Consider the following 23,462-nt stretch of genomic DNA (forward strand, 5'->3'; position numbering starts at 1 on the left):
ATTCATTTGTGTTTCATCTATGATATAATGTTCAATTGCAAATAAAACATTTAGCATTTGCTAACATGCCTTTGCAAAAGAAGCAATCTGAGAAGTAGATGTGGCAGTGCCTACCAATCATCCCAACACTCGAGAGGTAGAGGCAGGAGGATTAAGAATTCAAGGCTAGCTTTGGCTACATAGGGAGTTCAATGCCAGCCTTGGCTACATGAGACCCTGCCTGCCTGTCTTCCCCTGCAAATAAAAAGTGAGTTTTAGGGCTGGAGAGATGGCTTAGCGGTTAAGCGCTTGCCTGTGAAGCCTAACGACCCCGGTTCGAGGCTCGGTTCCCCAGGTCCCATGTTAGCCAGAGGCACAAGGGGGCGCACGTGTCTGGAGTTCGTTTGCAGAGGCTGGAAGCCCTGGCGCGCCCATTCTCTCTCTCTCCCTCTATCTGTCTTTCTCTCTGTGTCTGTTGCTCTCAAATAAATAAATAAATGAAAATTTAAAAAAAAAAAAGAAAAGCTGAGTTTTAAATTAACTGGCCTTATGACTGGATCAGTTAAATAAAAGTGATTAAGCCATTAGCAGGAGGCACCTCACATTCTCCAAGAGCCATTTCAGACACTTTCAAGAGGTTAGTGTCCTTTTCCATCCTTGATTAAGCCCTAGTACGACAGGATCCCTGCTTTCTCTGAACTCCTGTTTTCTGACCTAGAGCCCCAGGAGCAACGTCTTGCAGGGTAATAACCTTGCAGTTGTCTTACCTGAGTATATGGCCATGTTCAAGGCCATAATCTTACATGTATGTACCAGTTCTGGACCCAGATTGTGTGAATTTGTGGATTCTTTTTAAGTTGGATTTTCAAAGTAGGGGTCACTCTCTAGCTCAGGCTGACCTGGAATTCACCATGTAGTCTCAGGGTGGCTTCAAACTCACAGTGATCCATCCTCCTACCTCGGCCTCCTGAGTGGTGGGATTAAAGGAACGTGCCACCATGCCCAGACAGATGGTGTGAATTTGAATCCTAGCTCTGGCCTTTTCTATCTGGGTGACTTTGGTCAATTGTTGGATGTCTCTGTGTCTCAGTTTCCTCATCTTGAAAAATGGAGATAGCAGTGGTTTTGTCCCTAGCAGTTCTGTGAGCACTGAGTCTATGATATATGCATGTACATGTATTTATTTACTTATAAGGAGATTGAGCGAAACAGAGAGGGAGAGAGATAAAACATGGGCCTCTTGCCCCTGCAAACAAACTCCAGATGCATGTGCCTCTTTGTACATCTGGTTTTATGTGAATACTGGGGAGTCAAACCCAGCCTGTCAACTTTTCAAGCAAACACCTTAATCATGTAGGCATCTCTCCAGCCCATACTTACATTTGTATTGTGTATGTTTACATGTGTGTGGGCCCACATGTACGTGTATGTGCATATGGAGGCCAAAGGACAATGTCAAGTGTTGTTCCTCAGACACTGCCCAAATTTTTTGAGACAGGGTCTCTCATTGGCTTGGAGCTTACCAACTAGGCTAGACTGGCTAGCCAGTGAACTTCAAGTATCCTCTGTCTCCAGCACTGAGATTTTGAATTTATATTTGCACAGAAAACACTTTACCAAATGAGCTCTCTCCCCATGACTTATATTTTTATGTTTATAATTTAGAGATATGAACAATCTATGAATTTGAACTATTTAAAGTACTTGAGGGCTGGGGAAATTGCTCAGTGGTAAAAGGTGCTTGTTTCCAAAGTCTACCAGCAATATGTTCAATTCACCAGGACCCACATAATTGCAGTAGCAAGAGGCTCCAGCATGCTTATTCTTCCTCTCTCTCTCTCTCTCTCTCTCTCTCTCTCTCTCTCTCTCTCTCTTTCTCTCTCATAAATAAATTGTTTCAGGAAAGATAAGGAAAGACATCGGGAATAGTCAGGGTGTCTTTCCTTATCTTTTCTGCAACATTCCTTGGCGAGTGAGCCAGGAGAGAATAGATAAAGGAAGCAAATAAACTAATAAAAAGATTTTAAAAACTCGAGTACTTGGCACAGTTGTACCACACAATAAGTACCCAGTGGCTGTTGGCTGTGGTTGGCATTTCATTATTCCACTTTGTTCCATCTGAGCTGGGGCTGTTTCTTCTCCACATAGCAATTGCCAGAAAAATGATGGATACTTTTCTGGTTATTTCTCCCACCCCCTACCTTTACATTCCTCTTAGCAATAGAATTTCTACTGCACCTCAGAACTCCAAAAAAAAAAAAAAAAAAAAAAAACAGAAAGAAAGAAAGAAAAAAAGATGTCAAGAATTGCTTGGTTACAAAGTTCTCATGTCGAAGATTCCAGAGTTTCGTATTTTAGGAATTTTTAAAAATGAGTGTATAAGGAAATGTCTTTCATGATGGCATTTTCACACATAGTTTGTTCTTGTTAATTCTTGTCTATTCCCACATTCCCTCCCTCATCCCCCTCTCCTTTCTCCCCACAATTTCCCTTCTTCTGCTTTCATGTCACCTATAATCTGTTGCCTTCTATTTTCTTCCCCTCCCTCTTAAGAACTCTCTCTCCCCTCTCATGGTTCCCTTTATAGTGTCATAATGAGTGTGTGTGTGTGTGTGTGTGTGTGTGTGTGTGTGTGTGTGTGTGTACAGGCATGCATACACAGTCATAAAAATTAAAATCTAGGATTTTCATAAGAGAAAATATGCAGTTTTATTCTGAGTCTTTGCCTAACAATAATTTCCAGTATATCCATTTTCATGCAAATGTCATGATGTTTTTCTTCTTTATAGATGAATAAAATTCCACTGGGAAAAATAAGTAGTGCTTGAGAGTTCTGCAGGGGGATAAAGCAGTTTGACAGAACCACATAGCCTACCCCAGGCGTCTCTCTTTAATGGACAAGAGGAATTCACAGTCCTTTAAAAAGCAAGCTTAGGGCTGGAGAGATGGCTCAGCAGTTAAGCGCTTGCCTGTGAAGCCTAAGGACCCTGGTTCGAGGCTCGATTTCCCAGGACCCACGTTAACCAGATGCACAAGGGGGCGCACGCATCTGGAGTTCGTTTGCAGTGGCTGGAGGCCCTGGAGCACCCATTCTCTCTCTCTATCTGCCTCTTTCTCTGTCTGTCACTTTCAAATAAATAAAGTAATTAAATAAAAACAAAAAATGCAAGCCTAAAAGCTCCTATGTGTGCATGAACCAGCTTACCCAAAGAGTCTGAACTATAGAGTTTTCTCTCTGGTGATATGTACATGGAGAGGTCAAGTGTGGTGCCATATGCCTGTCATCCCAGCACTCGGGAGGCTGTGGCAGTATGATCACAAGCTAGGGGCCAGGGTGGGCTACATATTGGGACCTTGTCTCGAAATAAAGTGGAAAAACAGGACATGGAAAGAGATACCTTTAACACACATAAAAGGAAGAAAATTTCCTGAAAGATATTAAAAATGGTCTTAAAGCCGGGCCATGGTGGCACATGCCTTTAATCCCAGAACTTGGAAGGCAGAGGTAGGAGGATCACAGTGAGTTCCAGGCCACCCTGAGACTACATAGTGAATTCCAGGTCAGCCTGGGCGAGAGTGAAACCCTACCTTGATTGCCCCCCCCCAAAAAAAATAGGAAAAAAAAAGGTGTTAAGAAGAAGAGAAGAGAGAAGGGGAGGAGTTGGAAGGGAAGGGAAGGAGAAGGGACGGGATGGGAGAGGAGGGGGAGAGAAGGGAGGGGAGGGGAAGAGAGAGACTATATTGAGGCAGAAAGAGGAAGAGCTGGCGTGAAGGGGGAGGTCTACATAGTTAAGCAGTCCTGATGGAAGTGTGCTCTGGTTGATGATTGTTCCAGTTGGGGATCTGCAAGCTAGTCCAGAGAAGTCCTTCTTGCTTGAGGGGACAAGCTAGTTCCCTGGAGAGGATTACTCCTGCTCCAGCAGCCTCACAGCCATAGGTGATTGCCTTCTTGGTGAGAGGGGGTGATCTGTCCTCCATGGCTCCCTGATGCTTAAAGGTAGTTTCAGTTATTGGTCATAATATGTTTATTCACGTGTATGTGTGTGCATTCGGTATATATGGGTGCACATGCATGTGTCTTTGCATATACCTATTCATATGGAGGCCAGAGGACAACCTCCAACGTTATTCTCAGGCACTATCCATCACTTTGGAGACAATGTACCTCTCTAGCCTGGAGCTCACCAAGTGGGCTAGACTAGCTGGCCAGCGATCGCCAGGAATCATCCTGCCTCCACTTGCTCAGTGCCAGGATTACAAGCACATGCTGCCACGCCCAGCTTTTTCACATGGCTTCTGCTGATGGAACTTGATCCTTGCGCTTATGCAGCAAACACCCGATTGATGGAGCCATCTCTGCAGCCCAGCCCTGCTTTTCCTAGAATTCAAAGTGACTGCAGATTGAGCTCAACATCTGGAGACCTTCAAGTGCAATGTTGGGTGTCTGGAATAAGACATTGTAAAAGTGGGCGGTCAGATGCCTAAGGAGATAGAATCAAAGTGAAGGCAGGAATTTCGGGCCTTTATCCTGCTTCTAGGGCAAGTGGAGAGTCCACGGTTTTTAGCAAAAGTGGTTTCTAAGTGCCTGTTATAGTCTAAGCATGGACTGCATTCTCTGCCTTCAGGTCTGTGGAACCTTCAGGAAGGGAAAAAAGAAAGAGAAAGAGAGAGAGAGAGAGACTTAGAAGCAAGAAGAAAGGCTGCATGGTTCTTTGAACTGTTAAATCTGGTCAAGACTAAAAGAAAGACAATTTTACCCACGAAATTGGCCACAGTGAAAAGTAAATGACCTCCAGAAAGGGTGTGAACATAGTCATGGGTGGCAATGATGCATTCTCCTGACAGGAGCTGATGAAAAGTTCAGTGTCTTGGGGCTGGAGAGATGGCTTATTGGTTAAGGTGTTTGCCTGCAAAGCCAAAGGATCCTGGTTCAACTCTCCAGGACCCACGTAAGCCAGATGCAAAAGGGGGGCGCATGCATCTGGAGTTCATTGGTGGTGCTTGGAGGCCTTGGGGTGCCAATTCTCTCCCTCCCTCCCTCTCTCTCTCTCTCTCTTTCAAATAAATAAATAAAATATATTTTTAAAAACTTCAGTGTCTCATGCTTTGCAGTTGATACTAGGTACTCCGGCACATAGGCTAACTGTTAGGTTTCAGAATCTTCAAGATCAAACTCAGAATAGTCTATGAATTATGGGCCACCTCCATTACTTCTAATTTTATTGAAAATGACTTTGTTTCTCTGTGAGATAAACAATTGCACTCTGGTTTCACAGAGGATTTCATTATATTAGAATTATAAAGCTAGTTTAGGTTGAGAATTAGAGGTAGGAATGAGACTATATTAAGTCTATGAGTATTGAAATTATTTTTATTTTCATCTTTTTCATATGCTGTTAAAAAAAATGGACTAAGATAATGAATTGTTTCCCAAGGTAACATACCAGGGCATGAGATAAAATTCTACGCACTACCAAATCCTTTCAGACTTCTGTGCTTATGTCTGCATTTCCTACACTGTTCAACAAGATGTTACTAAGCATGGAATTGTTATTTCCTTTTATAGAAAGTTGTCCAGATTGAGAAATAAGCATTGGGAAAGAGCTATAATAGGCTAGTGGGCATTGGCACCCACGGCCTTACACATGCTAGGCAAGTGCTCTGCCACTGAACCATGTCCCCAGCCCCTCACTGGGGGATTCTAGGCAGGTGCTATACCACTGAGGCACGCCCCCAGCCCCTCACTGTGGGATTCTAGGCAGGAGCTCTACCACTGAGCCACGCCCCCAGCCCCTCACTGGGGGATTCCAGGCAGGAGCTCTACCACTGAGCCACGTCCCCAGCCCCTCACTGGGGGATTCTAGGCAGGAGCTCTACCACTGAGCCATGCCCCCAGCCCCTCACTGGGGGATTCTAGGCAGGAGCTCTACCACTGAGCTACATCCCTGCCCCTCACTGGGGGATTCTAGGCAGGAGCTCTACCACTGAGCCACACCTCCAGCCCCTCACTGGGGATTCTAGGCAGAAGCTCTACCACTGAGCCACGCCCCCAGCCCCTCACTGGGGATTCTAGGCAGGTGCTCTACTACTGGGCCACAACCCCAGCCCCTCATTGGGGGATTCTAGGAGGTTTTCCAACTGCTGAGCCATGTTCCCAGCATGGGAATCTTAAGAGAATGAGAGCTGTAGTTCACAGTGGCAGTTGACCTGGAACCTCCCCCAGAACACTACTGACGTTTCTCCAAACACTATTGTGCAGAGCACTGGTTTTCAATGAGTTGCTTAATAGAAGAACAATTCATATTTGTTTATGTCTGAAGTACATTTATTAAGATTTGAATTCAAAATCATGTTTGTCGGGCAGAATAAATTTAATATGTTATTCACTCAAGTTTCAGAATAGCTTGTTTTTAAATATAGAAAAATGATTACTTTGAATATTTGAAAGACTTCACTGTCAGGTGTCTCGTGGGAAAGCAGCATTTGATATTTTTGTAATTTTTTGGACTTTATTGTACCCTTTCTGATACCTTATGTAAGTGCTACTTAAGTAAGCTGAAAATGCTTTTAGTTAAAAACTGTTTTCCCTAATTTAAAGATTAAATCTGATTAGAATTCAGTGGTGTGTTCTCATGTTTGCATATCCATCATAGCAATTACCATACGCACGTTCTCACTTCTAATGTTGTTAGATCTTCTGCATTCATTCATTCATTCACTCATTGAGCAAAGAACTAGACTGACTACTGTATATCACCAGTAAGGCACAAACACATGGGTAAGACAGAGTCATGGACTAGTGTGAAAGACAGACACATACACAAATCATTATAATCCCCTGACATGACAGAAGGCATGAAGCAAGGTATGGTGGCTCATGTCTGTGATCCCAGTGATCAGGAGTCGGGGAGAAGAGGAGGAGGAGAAAGGGGAGGAAGAGGAGGAGGAAGGACAGGGGAGACAGAAGACAAAGAGAAAACAAGAGGCGAGAGAAAGAGAGATGAGATAGAAGAGGCATAGAAAGTGAGACAAAGCAAGAGGGAAAAAAGAAAAGTTAGAAAGAGAGGAAGGAGAAAGAAAGAGCAAAAATCTTGCAGGAGAATTGTGAAAACAGAAGGAAAGTGAATAATAACAGCTGGTGATTTCCTCTAAGCTTTCAGGTCCTAAAAGATGGACTGAAAGCGACAGGCCACTCCCCAGGAATCTATGGAGAGTACAAGAGGGGAATGAAGGGCTGGAGAGATGGCTTAGTGGTTAAGCGCTTGCCTATGAAGCCTAAGGACCCAGGTTCGAGGCTCGGTTTCCCAGGTCCCACGTTAGCCAGATGCACAAGGGGGCGCACGCGTCTGGAGTTCGTTTGCAGAGGCTGGAAGCCCTGGCGCACCCATTCTCTCTCTCTCCCTCTATCTGTCTTTCTCTCTGTGTCTGTCTCTCTCAAATAAATAAATAAAAAATGAACAAAAAATATTTAAAAAAAAAAAAAGAGGGGAATGAAGACATTTAGGAAGACAGGAAGCGGGAGCATAGCGAGCCCAGGGCAGAGGAAGGCAGGAGAGGAGGCTCTTCAAGAAAGTTTTGAACCACAGTTTGAGACTGGAACTGCCACAGTGAGAGACGGTCATAAACTGAAGGGCTTAAGAAAACACAAGGCAAAATGGTAAAGCTCTTTAGAGGGAAGTCTGAAGTGGGTTTCACTGGACAAAACGAAGGTGTCAGCAGGGCCACACGCCCACCCTTCGGATAGTCTACAGGACCATCTATTTTCTTGTCCTTTTCAGCTTTTCCACTCTGCCTCAACTGACCTGGGTGTTCTGTAGCTATTTCCTCTGATCTAAAAACATTCCCTCCTGGAGGGAGGAGGGAAGGAGAGTCGGGACTCCTAGAGCTCATTCAGTTGACAAGACTCAGAAAGCTTGGAACATTCACAAATTCAAAGGCCCTGCCCCAAGGTTATATGAGCCATAGGAATGGCTGAATAAGAGCAGACTCCAGAGCAGCTGCCTGTAGTTATGGAGGGGGGGCTAAAGGGATGAAGTATTTGTGTTCCTCACCCATGCTGGGATGGGTTTAAAAAATATTATTTTCTTTATTTTATTTGCAAGCAGAGAGAGAGAGAGAAAGACAAAGAGAAGAGAGATAGATGGATAGAGAGAAAGAGACACAGAGAGAGAATGGGCACACCAGGGCCTCTAGCCACTGCAAACAATCTCCAGATGCATGTACCACTTGGTGCATCTGGCTTTACGTGGGTACTTAGGAATCAAACCCAGGTAAGTAGGCTATGTGTAGGCAAGTGCCTTAACCACTGAGCCGTCTGTATTGCCCCTGAGGTGGGTTTTTTGTTTTTGTTTTTTAGTGATGTAGCTGACTTTCAGAAACCCATGCTCAATCTTAATAAACTCATGAGTTTACCAGGCTGGACTTAGGTGAGATGTTTCTCTGGTCTCTGTTGTTAGTGTATTCTCCCAGGTAAAGAGAAGTTCGTTCGTGTCTCTTCAGGAAAACCACACATCACTGAGACTCCTTCAGTCTTTAAGGCGAACAATAAGTAGTGCAGCTTCTCCCTTGTATGCCTCTGGCCTCTACTGCCGTCATCAAGTTTACCTCTCTCACCCTGACCTCCCTCCCTCCCTTGTATAAATGATATTAGAAAGATACATGGTTACAGGTCCCCAGAAATGTGGTACTCTACATGGGGGGGGGGGCACTGTTGTGTCAATCAAAGGCTCTACCTAGAATCTGAATTTTGTACTGCAAACAGTAAGGGACAACATGAAGGTTTTAAGAAGAAAAGCTTCCTGATAGAACACATCAGAGAACTCTGGGCAGAGTACAAAAGAAAGCCCAGGGAAGGTACAGACTGCTAATCAGACCAGTTAACACACAAGGCAAACACTTACCCGTAAGGCAAACAGGAGCAGCAAGGATAGACTGTGGGGTCAAGTGGCACAGAATATTCCAGCTACTCGGGAGGCTGTGGTAGCAGGATCACAAGTTCAATGCCTGCCTGGGCTACACAATGAGATCAAAGCTAACCTGGGTAACTTAGTGAGACCCTGTCTCAAAAAAAAAAATAAAAGTTACCGGGCGTGGTGGCGCACGCCTTTAATCCCAGCACTGGGGAGGCAGAGGTAGGAGGATCACGGAGAGTTTGAGGCCATCCTGAGACTACATAGTGAATTCTAGGTCAGCCTGAGCCAGAGTGAGACCCTACCTCGAAAAACCAAAATAAAAAATAAAAATAAAAATAAATAAAAGTTAAAAGAGAGCCAGAGATGTTGCTAGGTGAAAGAGCTGCTGCCTAGAATCCCCCAGTGAGGGGCTAAGAACATGGCTCACTGCTAGAGCCCCTATCCAGAATCGCCCAGTGAGGAGCTAAGGGGTTGTGGCTCAGCAGTAAATCCTTGCCTAACATGTGTAAGGCCCTAGGTTGTATCACTAGCACCATAACAAACATTTAAAAAATAAAAATATCCTTTCCTTTGTGTTCTAAAACATAACCAAGTTCTCTAAAATCCCCGTGGATTCTCAAAAGAAGGGATCATTCCATCTTTACACAAGGTGTGTCTAAGATTCCTCTCATCTAGTGCATATGCGGTATTGCTTACAGTCTTTCCAGCAAGGAAATTCCAATTTCTTCTTGAATTATTTTAAAAATAGAAATGGCCTTGGCGATAATGCATTCTTAATGCAAGCAATGCATTTAGAAGTTAAAAGAGGGCTGATATGTCTGAGTAAGTGCAAAGGCCAGAGGAGACAGGCATTTGTGATCAGATACTTGCAAGGCCTTGACTTCAGTGTGATGAATGGTCACAGTGACATATAAACTCCCATGTAAGAGCTCTGGCTTCCGCTGCTTGTTACATAATCAATTTGGCATTTTGATTTTGGCAAAGGATCGCAGGTAGCTTGCTTTATTTATTCCCTCAGATTAGATTTAAAAAAAAAAAAAACAGCATTATCTAACCCTACCAGGTTTTCTTCCTAAAGTAAGTGTAAATTTCCAACAAAGGATGGTGCACTCCTGACACCAAGGTGTCCTAAACAGGATTTTATTCTTTGTATGTATGCGTACTGTGTGAATTTACATATATTTTTTTCTTTTTTCCTCGAGAAGGGTCTTACTCTGTTATTCTGTAGCTTCAGCCAGCCTGGGACTCACGGCAGTTCTCCTGCTGCAGGCTCCTGATTACGGGAAGCATCACTGTGTCTGGCACCTCAACAGGATTTGCAAGTACATGATCTGTAGAAATAGAGGCTGAGAACTGGTTCAGTGAATCAAGCTCCTGGCACACAAACACAACTCCCCAGCATCCACACAAAAGCCGAGCATGGCGGCACACGTCTGCAACCGCAGTGCTGGGAGATGGAGACAGAAGAAGCCCCCAGGCTCTGCCAGTTAGCTAGTCGACCTGAAGCAGTGAGCTCCAGATTTAGGGAGAGATCCTATCTCCGTACATAAGATGGACAGTGACTGAGAAAGTCACCTGACGTCAACCTCCCTCCTCTACACACATGCGCACAGATGTGCATGTTCATTCACACACACACACACACACACACACACAAAACCATCCACTCAGAAGTTGCATACACACGCACACAAACACACGCACAGAAGAAAATACAACGTTCCACTCTCACCACCCTCTGTTCACTTCCCTTGCAAAAATAAAGCCCTTAAAATAATCAACTCCCACCAATTCTGCCTTCCACCAACTATTTTGCTTTTAGCCAGTGACAATCTAAAAATTAAAAAAAAAAGGAGTATGAAAGAACTCATCATCAAAACTGGACCAGAGGGACTGAAGAGATGGCTTAGCGGTTAAAGCGCTTGCCTGAAAAGCCAAAGGACCCTGGTTCAATTCCCCAGGACCCACATAAGCCAGGTGCACAACTTAAAGCAAGAGTCTGGAGTTCTTTGCAGTGGCTAAAGGCCCTGAGGTGCCTATATTCTCTCTCTCCCTCTCATAAATAAATAAATAATATTTTTTCTTAGAAACACTGGGTCAGAGGTGGAAGGGACAGCTTACAATGCCATCCCAACACTGTGGAAGCTGAAGCAGGAGGATCATTATGAAATCCAGGTCAGCCTGGACTACAACTATGAGACCCTATCTCAAAAACTAACATGAGGGGCTGGTGGAAAGCATGAGGACTTGAGTTAGAGTCCGAAGCACCCACATAATAAAAAGCTGGGCATGAAGACACATGCCTGTGACCCCAGAGTTGAGGAGTCAGAGACAGGAAGATCCCCAGGGTTGGCTGGTTAGCGAGACTAGCCAAATAAGTAAGCCCCAGCTTCCATGAGAGACCCTGTCTCAAAAAGTAATATGAGGGCTGGAGAGATGGTTTAGCGGTTAAGCGCTTGCCTGTGAAGCCTAAGGACCCCGGTTCGAGGCTCGGTTCCCCAGGTCCCACGTTAGCCAGATGCACAAGGGGGCGCACGCGTCTGGAGTTCGTTTGCAGAGGCTGGAAGCCCTGGCGCGCCCATTCTCTCTCTCTCCCTCTATCTGTCTTTCTCTCTGTGTCTGTCACTCTCAAATAAATAAATAAAAATTTTTTTAAAAAATATTAAAAAAAAAAAAGTAATATGAAGCCAGGCGTGGTGGCGCACGCCTTTCATCCCAGCACTTGGGAGGCAGAGGTAGGAGGATCGCCATGAGTTCAAGGCCAGCCTGAGGCTATATAGTAAATTCCAGGTCAGCCTGGAAAAAAGTGAGACCCTACCTTGAAAAACCAAAACAGAAAAAAGAAAAAAAAGTAATATGGAGCTGGGCGTGGTGGCGCACGCCTTTAATCCCAGCACTCGGGAGGCAGAGGTAGGAGGATCTCCGAGAGTTCAAGGCCACCCTGAGACTCCATAGCGAATTCCAGGTCAGCCTGAGCCAGAGTGAGACCCTACCTCGAAAAACCAAAAAAAAAAGTAATATGGAGTATGATTGAGTCAGACATATGACATCATCCTCTGGCCTCCATATGTACATGTACTCACATGCATGCATCCACACATGTGTATACTACGCACACACACAGACAGACACACACAAAGCCATCTCTCCAGTCCCCCTGGATCAAAGAAGAGAAGGGCTCTCAGGCACCAAATCTGTCACTACTCATTCTACAGGGACAAAGGTGACAGGCCTCAGGATGGCAACAGGCTTGCTTCATCTGGATGAGGGGGTTTGTTGCCTTGGGACAGCCTAAGTGATGCTGTGACCCAAGAAAGACATAAGGCCACACTCTGTTTCTCATTCCTACAGTGACCTGTATGCCATCAAAGGCTCTCAAGGAAGTCTCTAGAACCATCTGAGACACTAGGAGTAGAGGCTAAAAATGACAGGTCCTAACGGCCACTCCACCAGATTCCCATGAAAAGCTAAAAGTCAGTCAAGAAATGGACAAATGAACTGAACAGACACTTCTCACAAGGAGAAACACAAATAGCTAGCAAGTACTTTAAAAAGTGTTCAACAGCCTTACACTTCAGGGAAATGCCAATTACAATCATCTTGAGATTCCATCTTTCCCTAGTCTGAATGGACGCCATCAAGAAAACAATGAGAAGTGCTGACAAGGGTGTGGGGAAAGGCTGACTGTTCCTGCCTGCAGAATACAAATGAACAATAAGAGATGTGGTGCCACAGATGAAATCATAGGCGTTCCCTTAATTAACTCCGTTTGAAAACTAAAGTCCAAGATGCCACCATATTTCTGGGGACTTGTGATATCTGCCACCCCTCTTCCCAACACCTGCTGTCTGCTCACTTTTGGGGACCAGGAACAATACTCCTGACTTTGCACACTGAATCCTCCAGTTCACACCAATTTCTCTGTCCACTTTAAGTGATCACTGGAAATTCTCTATCTTACTCTATAAGGGATATATAAATTTTTTATACTGCTGATGCTATGAGAGCTTATTTCTCCTTTACCCAGATGGAGCAGCATAAATTTAAAAGATGTCTTCATTGCAAAACAGTTTGGGGTCTAATTTTCAGCTTCTTTATTGCCTAATGATATTTTACTCTAAATGCATAAGTAATTCAGTGCCCAAAGCAGAAAATACAGAGAAGCAACACAGGAAAAATAAGCAAATACAACCCACAAAGGTTAAAGAAAATAGTTGTGAGATTGTTTACAATGGCATACATAGTCTTCACATATTTCTGTTCTTCATGATAATGATATTTAAATGACATCTAATGATATTAAATGTTTGCAGATTACAGAGTTCACAAAGTATCACAAAGTTCCTGCATCAAAAAAAAATCAACAATTTAGGGTTAGGAAGTTGGCTCGGGGATTAAAGGTGCTTGCTCCACCAGCCTCCATCGACCTGTGTTTGGATCCCCTACACTCATGTCAAGCTGGACATGTGTGTCTGTGATCCCAATGTGTCTACAGCAAGGGGAGGTGGAGACAGGAGAATCCTGAAGCTCGGGGGCCAGTGAGTCTGGCCTTCCCAGCAGCAAACAACTACAAGAGAAGCCCTGTCTCAAACCTCCTTTCACCCCGAGGTTGTCCTTTGGCCTCAATAAGCACACTGTGGCACATGTGTACCCAGACACACACACACACACACACACACACACAAAAAAAAAAAAAAATCAACAGTCAGGGCTGTGAAGATGGCTCAGTGTTGGTAAGTAGTTGCCACACACATAAGCATGAGGAACTAAGTTTGGATCCCCAGCATCCACATAAAAGCCAGGTATGGTGGCACATGCCTGTAATCCTAGTGCTGGAGAGGCAGAAATAGGAGGATGTCTGGAACTTGCTACCCAGCCATTCTAGCCTCATTGGTGACCTCTAGGTCTGTCTCAAAAAATAAAGTGGAGGGCTGGAGAGATGGCTTAGCGGTTAAGCGCTTGCCTGTGAAGCCTAAGAACCCCGGTTCGAGGCTTGGTTCCCCAGGTCCCCACAAGGGGGCGCACGCGTCTGGAGTTCGTTTGCAGAGGCTGGAAGCCCTGGCGCGCCCATTCTCTCTCTCTCCCTCTATCTGTCTTTCTCTCTATGTCTGTCGCTCTCAAATAAATAAAAAATAAAAATAAAGTGGAGAGCCACAGAAGAGGACATCCGATGTCAGCCTCTGGCATACTCAGATGTGTGCCTGCACACATACAAGCATGCATATACACTTTTCACACACATCATGCACACACTCACAAGAAAAGAGTTCAGCAATCTTATTTTGAATGCACTCTATCTGATGAATGAGTAACTGCAATCCCTGGTTACTGGGCAATTACTTTTAGCACTTTAGGGATTAGACTACACGCTACACATTAAAAGTGTTCAAGGTGGTCATGAAATATTTAGCTTGCAAAGTCAAATTTCTGACACCAAGTCCCTGTTCCACTAATCTCTATTAGACATGACATGATGGGCAAATTTATCAAACAATCATTGCCTGTTTCCTCCAGGAATAATGGATTTATGGCTGTTCTTAACTCATAGAGTAGTGTAGATTAAACGCATTGATATGTGTAAAAGCCTTGGAGGCTGGGGAGATGTATCTGTGGGTAAAAGAACTTATTTCATAAGCAAGAGGATCTGAGTTCAGATTCCCAGGCCTCGCATAAAGCCAGATGTAACAGCAAGTGTCTATAATGCCAGTGTGCGTACGGCAAGACCAAAGGGAGAGACAAGAGAAGCCTGAAAGTTTGTGGGCCTGGTGAATGCAGCAGAGAACAGAGACCCGCTGCTTCCAACGAAGTAAAAGGCAAGGACCAACCCAGAACTTGTCTTATAATCTCCACATGTGTTCTGTGGCATGCATGTGCCCACGCTCACATACATGCATGCATGCATAACACAAAAAGACTGGGATAAAAAGTTTTAGAATACTCCCTATTTAAAAGCAAACAAAAAATGTTTACATTGCTCAAGTTCTTTGCTGTTCAGTGTAGAATGACCAACCTCCTACATGTATCATTTTTATAATATTTTATTTATTTGAAAGAGGGAGAGAAAGAGGGAGAGAGAGAGGTTAGGTGTTCCAGGGCCTCTAACCACTGGAAACAAACTCCAGACATATGAGCCACCTTGTGCATCTAGTATTGGGGAGTTGAACCTGGGTCCCTTATAAAGCTTTGCAGGCAAGCACCTAAACCATCTCTCCAGCCCCTACACATATCATTTTTAATTAATGCTATTATTGTGAGATAAAATTCTTGGAAATGAATAGCTATGTCCAAAAGCAATTCAGATTTTATTTTATTTTTCTTTGTTGGACTTTTGTAAGCAAGGTCTCCTGCATCTCAGGCTGGTTTGGAACTCACTTCGAAGCCAAGGATGACCTTGGGTTCCTGATCCTCCTGTCTCCGTCTCCCGAGGGCTGAGATTATAGAAGTGTAAGGCTTCAATTCTGATTTTAAACATTGTAATATTTAGCATCTAGGCTTCACAATGAAATGGACAATTCCATCACCCCAGCAATAAAAAGCTACAAGGTCCATTCCCACATTGCCTTCCCAGCAGTGCCTGTCTATGTTTCTCCCCGATGCTGCTAAGATAGTGGATGAAAACTGACATTTTGTGGTTTTCTTTTGAATTTTTATTACCACAAAGCTGCTCATTCTTTTCTGTAAGCATATTGATCATTTTTATTTTCATTCCTTTTGTACCAAAACTGTACAGATTTTGTTGGGAGTGTTTTTCTACTGACTGGCAAAAAATACTTTATGGGTTGGGAATAAATATTTATAATATACCAATAGTATAATAAAAATCCAGGTGTTGGGATGGAGAGATGGTTCAGTGGTTAAGGCACTCTCCTGCAAAGCCTAACAACCTGTGTTTGATTCCCCAGGACCCACATTAGACAAATGAAGAAGGTGGTGTATTTATCTGAAGTTCTTTTGCAGTAGCCAGAGGCCCTAGCACATCCATTCATATTCCCTCTCTCTCCCTCCCTCTCTCCCTCTCTTTTCTCTCTCTCTCTTTCTCTCTCTCTCTCTGTCTCTCTTTCTCATTCTAAATAAATAAATAACTAATCCAGGAGTTGCAAAACACTCCTGCAAACCCAGCTATTTGGAAGGCTGAGGCAGGATTGTGACTTCCAGCCCAGCTTTGGTGTATTAGTTACTGTCTCACTGCTGTGAACAAATACCTGACCAGAAGCAGTTTAAGGAAGGAAGGGAGTTTTGATTCAGTTTAAGGTTTCAAAGGGAAGTTTCATAGCAGAGAAGGCATGGTGGCAGGAAGCTGAGCAGTGGAGCTGGTCACATTGGGTTCGCAATCAGGAAACACTGGGTGAACAGGAGTGGAGCTGGGCTGTAAAACCTCAAGGTTGGCCTCCCAATGTCCCACTTCCTCCGGCAAGGGTCCACTTCCTAGAGGTTCCACAGACTTCCCAAACAGCACCACCACTGCCACAGGAACAAGTATCCTAAGACATTTTTACATTCAAACCAGAATACCTGGCTACTTAGTGAGATTCTGTCTCAAAATAATAATTAAAAAAATGTACAGTGCTTGCTTCGGCAACACATATGCTAAAATTGGAATGATACAGAGAAGATTAGCATGGCCCCTGCGCAAGGATGACATGCAAATTCACGAAGCGATCCATATTAAAAACAAAACTGGACATATAGCCGGGCATGATGGTGCACGCATTTAATCCCAGCACTCAGGAGACAGAGGTAGGAGGATTGCCTAGAGTTCGAGGCCACCCTGAGACTACATATGAATTCCATGTCAGCCTGAGATAGAGTGAGACCCTACCTTGGAAAAAAAAATAACTGTACATATAAAAAGGAAAAGGAATGCATAGCCAGGCTAAAACATTAAATGCCAGATTTTAATGAATATTTTACCCACAATAATTTCCTATTTTGTTATGATAGATAGATAGATAGATAGATAGATAGATAGATAGATAGATAGATAGATAAATTTTCTTTAAACCTGTAACTATGGGAATTATTTCCTTTACATAATTGCACATACACAAACATATACATTTTTTCTTTTGCCACCTACTCCTTTTTGTTTGGTTTTTAAATTAAGTAAGAATTGATCAGAGTTCTCTTCCTTAATCATGTGAATGGAAAACATGTGTATGGTGCTTGTGAGGAGAAACCTCTAGGGAAATTAAAATGTCAGTAAAAGTATGAACACGTTCTCCTCTTTCCTACAAACATTTTCAGAAGATTCCCCAATTTTTGTCATTACTGTTCTTGTCATTGGGTTTCATTTTGGTCCTCTGCCTTGCCTTCTAGTTCTCCTCATTTCATTAAGACCAGGCAAAAGCCCTTCCGTGTGAATTCCTCTCAGGCTCTCACCTTGCATTGCTGCTCTGCACTAGAGCTGCACAGATCTTTATGGTGAGCCGTTTTAAGGAATTTTTGTGAAAGGCAAACAAGCCCTCGAATCATTTTCTCTGGTCTTTTTTTATGGGTATCATTTGCCCTCCCATTGGTTTTTGGAGTTGTTTATTGAAGATGTGGTTTTTGACAACCTCACTAAAATTTCTTCAGTACTGGTTTGTAAAGAGTTATCAACATTATCCATTCCATTTATGAGAAGGAAGAGAACAGCTAATGAACTTTACTATAAAAATATAAGTGAAATATAGAGAGATGGCTTAGCGGTTAAGGCGTTTGACTGCAAAGCCAAAGGATCCCGGTTTGACTCTCCAGGACCCACATAAGCCAGATGCACAAAGGGCACATGAATCTGGAGTTTATTTGCGCAGTGGTTGGAGGCCCTGACATGCCCATTCTCTCTCTCTCTCTCTCTCTCTCTTTCTCTCTCTCTCTCTCTCTTTCTCCCCCCCCTTTCTCTCTCTCAAATAAATAAATATTTAAAAAAATAAAAAAATGTAATGTCTGGCATGAGTTTATTATATATGAGTAGTATATTAGTGGTCTATTGATATACAAATATATGTTGGATAAATATTTCAGATTTGATTATCCTGTTCTGATTTTTTTAATCTATTTAAATTTATAACATCAGACACACCAAACTTCTTTTATCAGCTAAAGGTTTATAATTATGGCTGGGAAATTATTTTGAAACTGAATATTTTCCGTGTATTTCCCCTATATACGTCTCCAATGGCTTTGTGATTTTACCTTTTATATTTAACTCTATAATCTAAAGCCAATATATATTTTTAACTTTAGCACAAGGAAAGAAACTGATCATTTTCCCCTTAAGTATTTACAATTTTTTCCATCATATTTCCAGAATCCTTTGTCACTGATTTGAATTTTTAAAGTAGAAACTTTGTATAGACACATCATATGTTGTTACCATCATCGCCCTCCTTCCACTGAAGGCCCTCCTCGGCGGGACTGCTGGTATTCACGATGGGGTTGTGGGTTATGTGTTGTGAGAGCAGCAGTTAGTCATTGTGGGGGGACCAGCAATGCCTCTGGATATTTCCTCCCACTCTGTGGCTCTTACAAACTTTCCGAACCCACCTCTTCCACAAAAGCCCCTGAGCCTGAAATTTTTAACATACACTATAAAATTCACAGCCCCAAATCTATCACCGGCTTGTCTGTTATATTTTTCTATTTGACAAGAGTCATGGTTTCCAAGTGAATTCTACTATCTGGAAGAGCAAGAGCTCACTTGCCGTCTTATTTTTGTTATTGATGGCTTAATTGGCTCTGCTCAGCAATTTATTCTTCAGACGAACTTTAGAGTCATGTTGTCATAGTCCTGATGAGACCCAGTGGAGATTTTGCTGTTGTTCTATTGGAAACACAGCAGCTGTTGCTGTATTTGTTTTGGAATCTCTTCAGAAATGCAAACGATCCATAAGTGGGCTTGTCACTCTCTGTCCTCTCCACTTAGAACCTTGCAAGTAACTTACTTTCTTTGTCCTCAACAACAAATTCGCCTTGATTACTAAGTAGATCCCGTGTGTGTGTGTGTGTGTGTGTGTGTGTGTTACATGACAAGCTTGGGTGTCATCCTCAGGAACATCATCTTAGACCTTCTTAAAGACAGGGTCTCATTGGCTTTAGAGCACGTCAGTTAGGATAGACTGGCTGGCCAGCAAGTCCCAGAGATCCTCCTGTCTTTATTTCCCCAGCCTTGGCATTACAGAGTGTGCCACCATTCCTGACCGTGTGTTCACATGAGTTATAGGGATTCAGCGCAGGTTCTCATGGTTGCAAGCCAAGCACTTTACCCACTGAGCTATTTCTCCAGCCCTACACTGAGGCTTTTAGACAAAAACTTAAATTTTAAATGAAGAAGTATCAATTTAAGACGTTGTTCTGCAACAGCCTTGGGTGACATTGTCTTATTTTAATTTAGTTTACTTACATTTTTATTTATTTTTTTAAATAGTTTATTTTATTTATTTATATGACAGTGAGAAAGACGGAGGGAGGGAAAAGAGAGAGAGACAGGTGGGTGTTCCAGGGCCTCCAGCCACTGCAAATGAACTCCAGATACATGCGCCACCTTGCGCATCAGACTTACGTGGGTCTTGGGGAATCGAACCTAGGTCCTTTGGCTTTGCAGGCAAGTGCCTTAACCGCTAAGCCATCTCTCCAGCCCTACATTTTTATTTTTTAAAAATCTTAAATCATATATCTAGATAGTTATAGATCACAGGTCGTAAATCTTAATCTTAATCTTAAATTTCACTTTTAAGATATCCATAAATGAAACAGGGGTTATAGGAGAAAAAATGTTTTTAAGCTTATACAATTATAAGTTAACTAAGACAGACAAACTTTCATGCTGGAAATTTCTAATAAATTTAATGTATAATGCATTTGTTTGTGACTTACCACTGTTGCCAATAGGTGGGAAGACATTTGAAATCATAAATGTGAATAAAACACTTACATGTCCACTGAAGCATACCGAGAAAGACTGGGGTATCAGGGAAGATATTTTGAAAACCTCCTATTATTATATTATATTATTATATTATTATAAGCCTCCTATTATCAATTACATAAAAGTTCAGACAGAGAAGGAAGGGTTGTAGGAGGAAACAAACCACGAATATGTTAACAGTAGTTCCACCACTGGAGCGGTGGGCTGCTTGGGGACTTTTATTCTTTCATTTTGCTTTTCTGAATCTTGCAAGGATTTTTGTTTTGAAGGGATGTGTATTAATTTGTAATGTGTAAGATTAACTTTAAAATAGTCCAGAGTTATGCACAATATGGCTAGATCTCACAAGATCTCACAAACATAAAGTGTAGTCACAGGAGGCAACCACAATAGACCATTTGGTTTCTTTATGTGAAATTCAAAAGTGGAAGGGTACACGGTGCTGGAAATAAAGACAGTGGCTCTTTTCAGAAGGAGGAGAGGGCTGGGAGGCCTCGTTGTCAGGCTCTCCCCTCTTCCTTCTCTGCTTTTCTCCCTCCTTCCTCTTATTTCTTTCCTTTCTTCCTCCCTTTTCAGCCCCTCACCTGTATTTTTTCTTTTTTCATCTCCTCTCATTCCTGTCTTCTTTCCCTCCCTTCCTTCTATCCTCCCTCACCCACCTTTCTTTCCATCCCCTTCATTCTTCCCTCCCTCTCTCCCTCCTTCCCATTCTTCCAGTCCATTCTTCCCTTCCTTCCTTCCTTCCTTCCTTCCTTCCTTCCTTCCTTCCTTCTTTCCTTCTGTCCTGCCTTCCTCCCTCCTTCTCTTCTGTCCTTTCCAATACTTCTTCTTACTTATTTCCCTTTCTCCTTGCTACCCTTCCTTCTCTCCTTCCTTTCCTCTTTCCTTTCTACCTCCCTTCCCTTGATCCCCTCTCTCCTTCCATTCTTCCTTTCTTTCCTTCCTCCTTCCTTGTCTCCCATCCCTCCCTACACTCTTTTCTTCCTTCCCTTTCCTCCGTCCCTCTCTTTGCTCTCTCCTTTCCTTCCCTTCCTCCTATGCTGCTGGTGCACAAACAACTTGACCACCTGGGGAAAGAACCACCCATACTGCTTTTCAGCAACGCCCTCTCCTTATCCCCTGCCCTAAGCAGCTGCTCATATCCCTTTGGTCTCTATAGATTTATCTACTCTGGACACTTCACAGAAATAGAATCATGTATAGCTTTTTTTATGCCTGGGTTCTCTCCTTTACCCTAATATTTTAGGTATTTTTTCTTTCAGTCAGACATTCCAGGATCTTGGAAGATGGTTCAGTTGATAAACTGCTTGCTCAAAGGACCTGGGTTTGGTTTCCTGGCACTCACATAAACAGCTGTATGTGACCACACATGTCTGTAACTCCAGTCCTGGGGTGAGCGGACTCCAGAGAATTGCTGGGTTTGGCTGCTCAGCCAGTCTGACCAAGACAACAGGGGTAGGCAGCTTAGGGTTCAGTGAGAGACCCTATCCCAAGGAAACAATGCAGAATAGTGATGGAGGAACACCAGATTTGCTTCTCTGCCTTGTGTGTGTGCATGGGGTGCACACACACAAATGCATACACTATACATGTACACACCACATATACTACATATGTTACACACTCCTACACACAAACCAATTTTTTAAAATTCTAAACCATACACATTAAAAAGAGAAACAAAGACGCTGGAGCAAAGGCTCAGTGGGTAAATGTTTGCCTTCAATGCTTGCCCTGTAAGCATGAGGAACTGAATTCAATTCTCAAAATACACACATACCAGGTATGGAAATGTGAACCTGGACCCCAGTACAGAGGAGATAAGAGACAAGAGGATCCCAGGGGCTTACTTGCCAGCCACTGTAGACTAATTGGTGAGCTCCAGGCCAATGAGATTGCATCTCAAAAAAAGGCTTGTGGCGTACCAGAGGAAGAAACGTCAGGTTGTCCTGTGCCCTCCACACGCACACACATATGTGTATGTGTACCTACAAACACATCTGCCCACATACATACATACATGCACACCAACACACATCTATATATGCAAAAAAGAAATAGAAGCCAAGGGCATTACAGCAATGCTCACCTGCATCCCTGATCTATCAAGTCGCTAGCCCACTGCCTCCACCCAACTGCCACCTTTCTGAATCGTTCCCACCTCTCACCAACAACTACCTGCCTTTGTCCTGCCAAAGAAATAACTTTTCAGGTCACACAAGATCACTATAGCAATCTTCCCTCCTCTTCCAGACACTCCATCCACCAGCCCATGCCCCGAGCTCAGGGGTTCTAGGGTTAAGACCCTCCACTGGGTGCATGCTGTGGTTCCACTTTTCCTGCTTTCCCACCCCCCCCCCAACCCCAACCTGATAAAAGTTCTCCTCTGTGCCTACTAGCCCTAGGGAGTCTTGCTGAATATGAAAAATAAATTGTCTTGTTGAGATTCTGTGCTGGCCTCGATCTTTCTGAAATGAAAATGTAATTGCTAAGCCTCTAATGAAATCCTCCCCAAAGGCTCTCTATTGCCAACAAAATTAACTCTGACCCCACCATGGCCTCTACACTCCAGGCTGCCCTTGACCCTTTCTTCACCTCCCCAGACCTCAGGAGGTCTCTGCCCGGCCTTTCTTGCCCTGTCCATGGTGCTGACAAACTGGGCCATGGAAAGCCCCAAATCCATGACACTGTTTGCTCCCTCCCTTGCTTTGGTTATAGGGGTTTCTTCTACCCTAGATGCATGTCCTTTCCATTCCCTTCTTACCTACTTTTTTTTCAGCTCAGCTGAAAAAACGACTAACTCTCCAAGGCACTGCAGACCATCTGTGCTCTGCAGAGTTTCATTCCGTCTTTCATTCCAGCACCCAGGAGATGCCAGGTACAAAATGATGTTCCCAGGTCCCCTGACTTTCAGCAAGTTGGTTGAATCCCCTTGTGCCTCAATGTAACCTATTAGTAAAATGGCAATGATATGGGGATTGTTCATGTCCAGAATATATAAAGAACTCAAAAAAATCAACAAAATAATAACCCCTCAATGCATGGGCAAATGAAATGAACAGATGTTTCTCAAAAGATAAATGACCAATAGATACAGTTTTTTAATTAATTAATTAATTTATTTGAGAGCGACAGACACAGAGAGAAAGACAGATAGAGGGAGAGAGAGAGAATGGGCGCGCCAGGGCTTCCAGCCTCTGCAAACGAACTACAGACGCGTGCGCCCCCTTGTGCATCTGGCTAACGTGGGACCTGGGGAACCGAGCCTCGAACCGGGGTCCTTAGGCTTCACAGGCAAGCGCTTAACCGCTAAGCCATCTCTCCAGCCCAAGTTTTTTAAAGTTCAATATTTTTAGCCATCAGTTTAATGCAAATTAAAACTACTTTGAGATTCTATCTTTCCCCAGTCAGGATGTCTATCATCAAGAAAACAAATGATATAGGCCCTACTAGGGAAGCTACTACTGTTGTTTGGCTAAATGGATATGTTGTACCCATTAAATTGCCTTCTAAATATTCATGTTTATACACTAGAGCTGCTCTAATTTTTTTTTCCTGTCAGAGAACTATCTTTTTTGCAAAAGTTGGTGATTACTGGGAAGACTCAAAACTCATCAAAGTGCTGGGACAAAGTGATAATTGAGTGTTCAGCACTAAATGAGACA

The 23,462-nt window shown here is 43.3% G+C and overlaps 1 protein-coding gene and 1 non-coding gene across 2 annotated transcripts in view; one reads left to right on the top strand and one right to left on the bottom strand.

Annotated features, from left to right (window-relative positions):
* Window positions 1-23,462, bottom strand: part of Caln1 (calneuron 1) — a 471,181-nt gene that overhangs the window by 333,118 nt on the left and 114,601 nt on the right. The window lies entirely within an intron of this gene.
* LOC123458974 lies at window positions 16,455-16,561 on the top strand. The gene has a single exon (XR_006635907.1). It is a non-coding gene; the product is annotated as a U6 spliceosomal RNA (small nuclear RNA).

The sequence above is a fragment of the Jaculus jaculus genome, chromosome 2, assembly GCF_020740685.1.
Source record: "Jaculus jaculus isolate mJacJac1 chromosome 2, mJacJac1.mat.Y.cur, whole genome shotgun sequence".
In the NCBI taxonomy this organism is placed as follows: Eukaryota; Metazoa; Chordata; class Mammalia; order Rodentia; family Dipodidae; genus Jaculus; species Jaculus jaculus.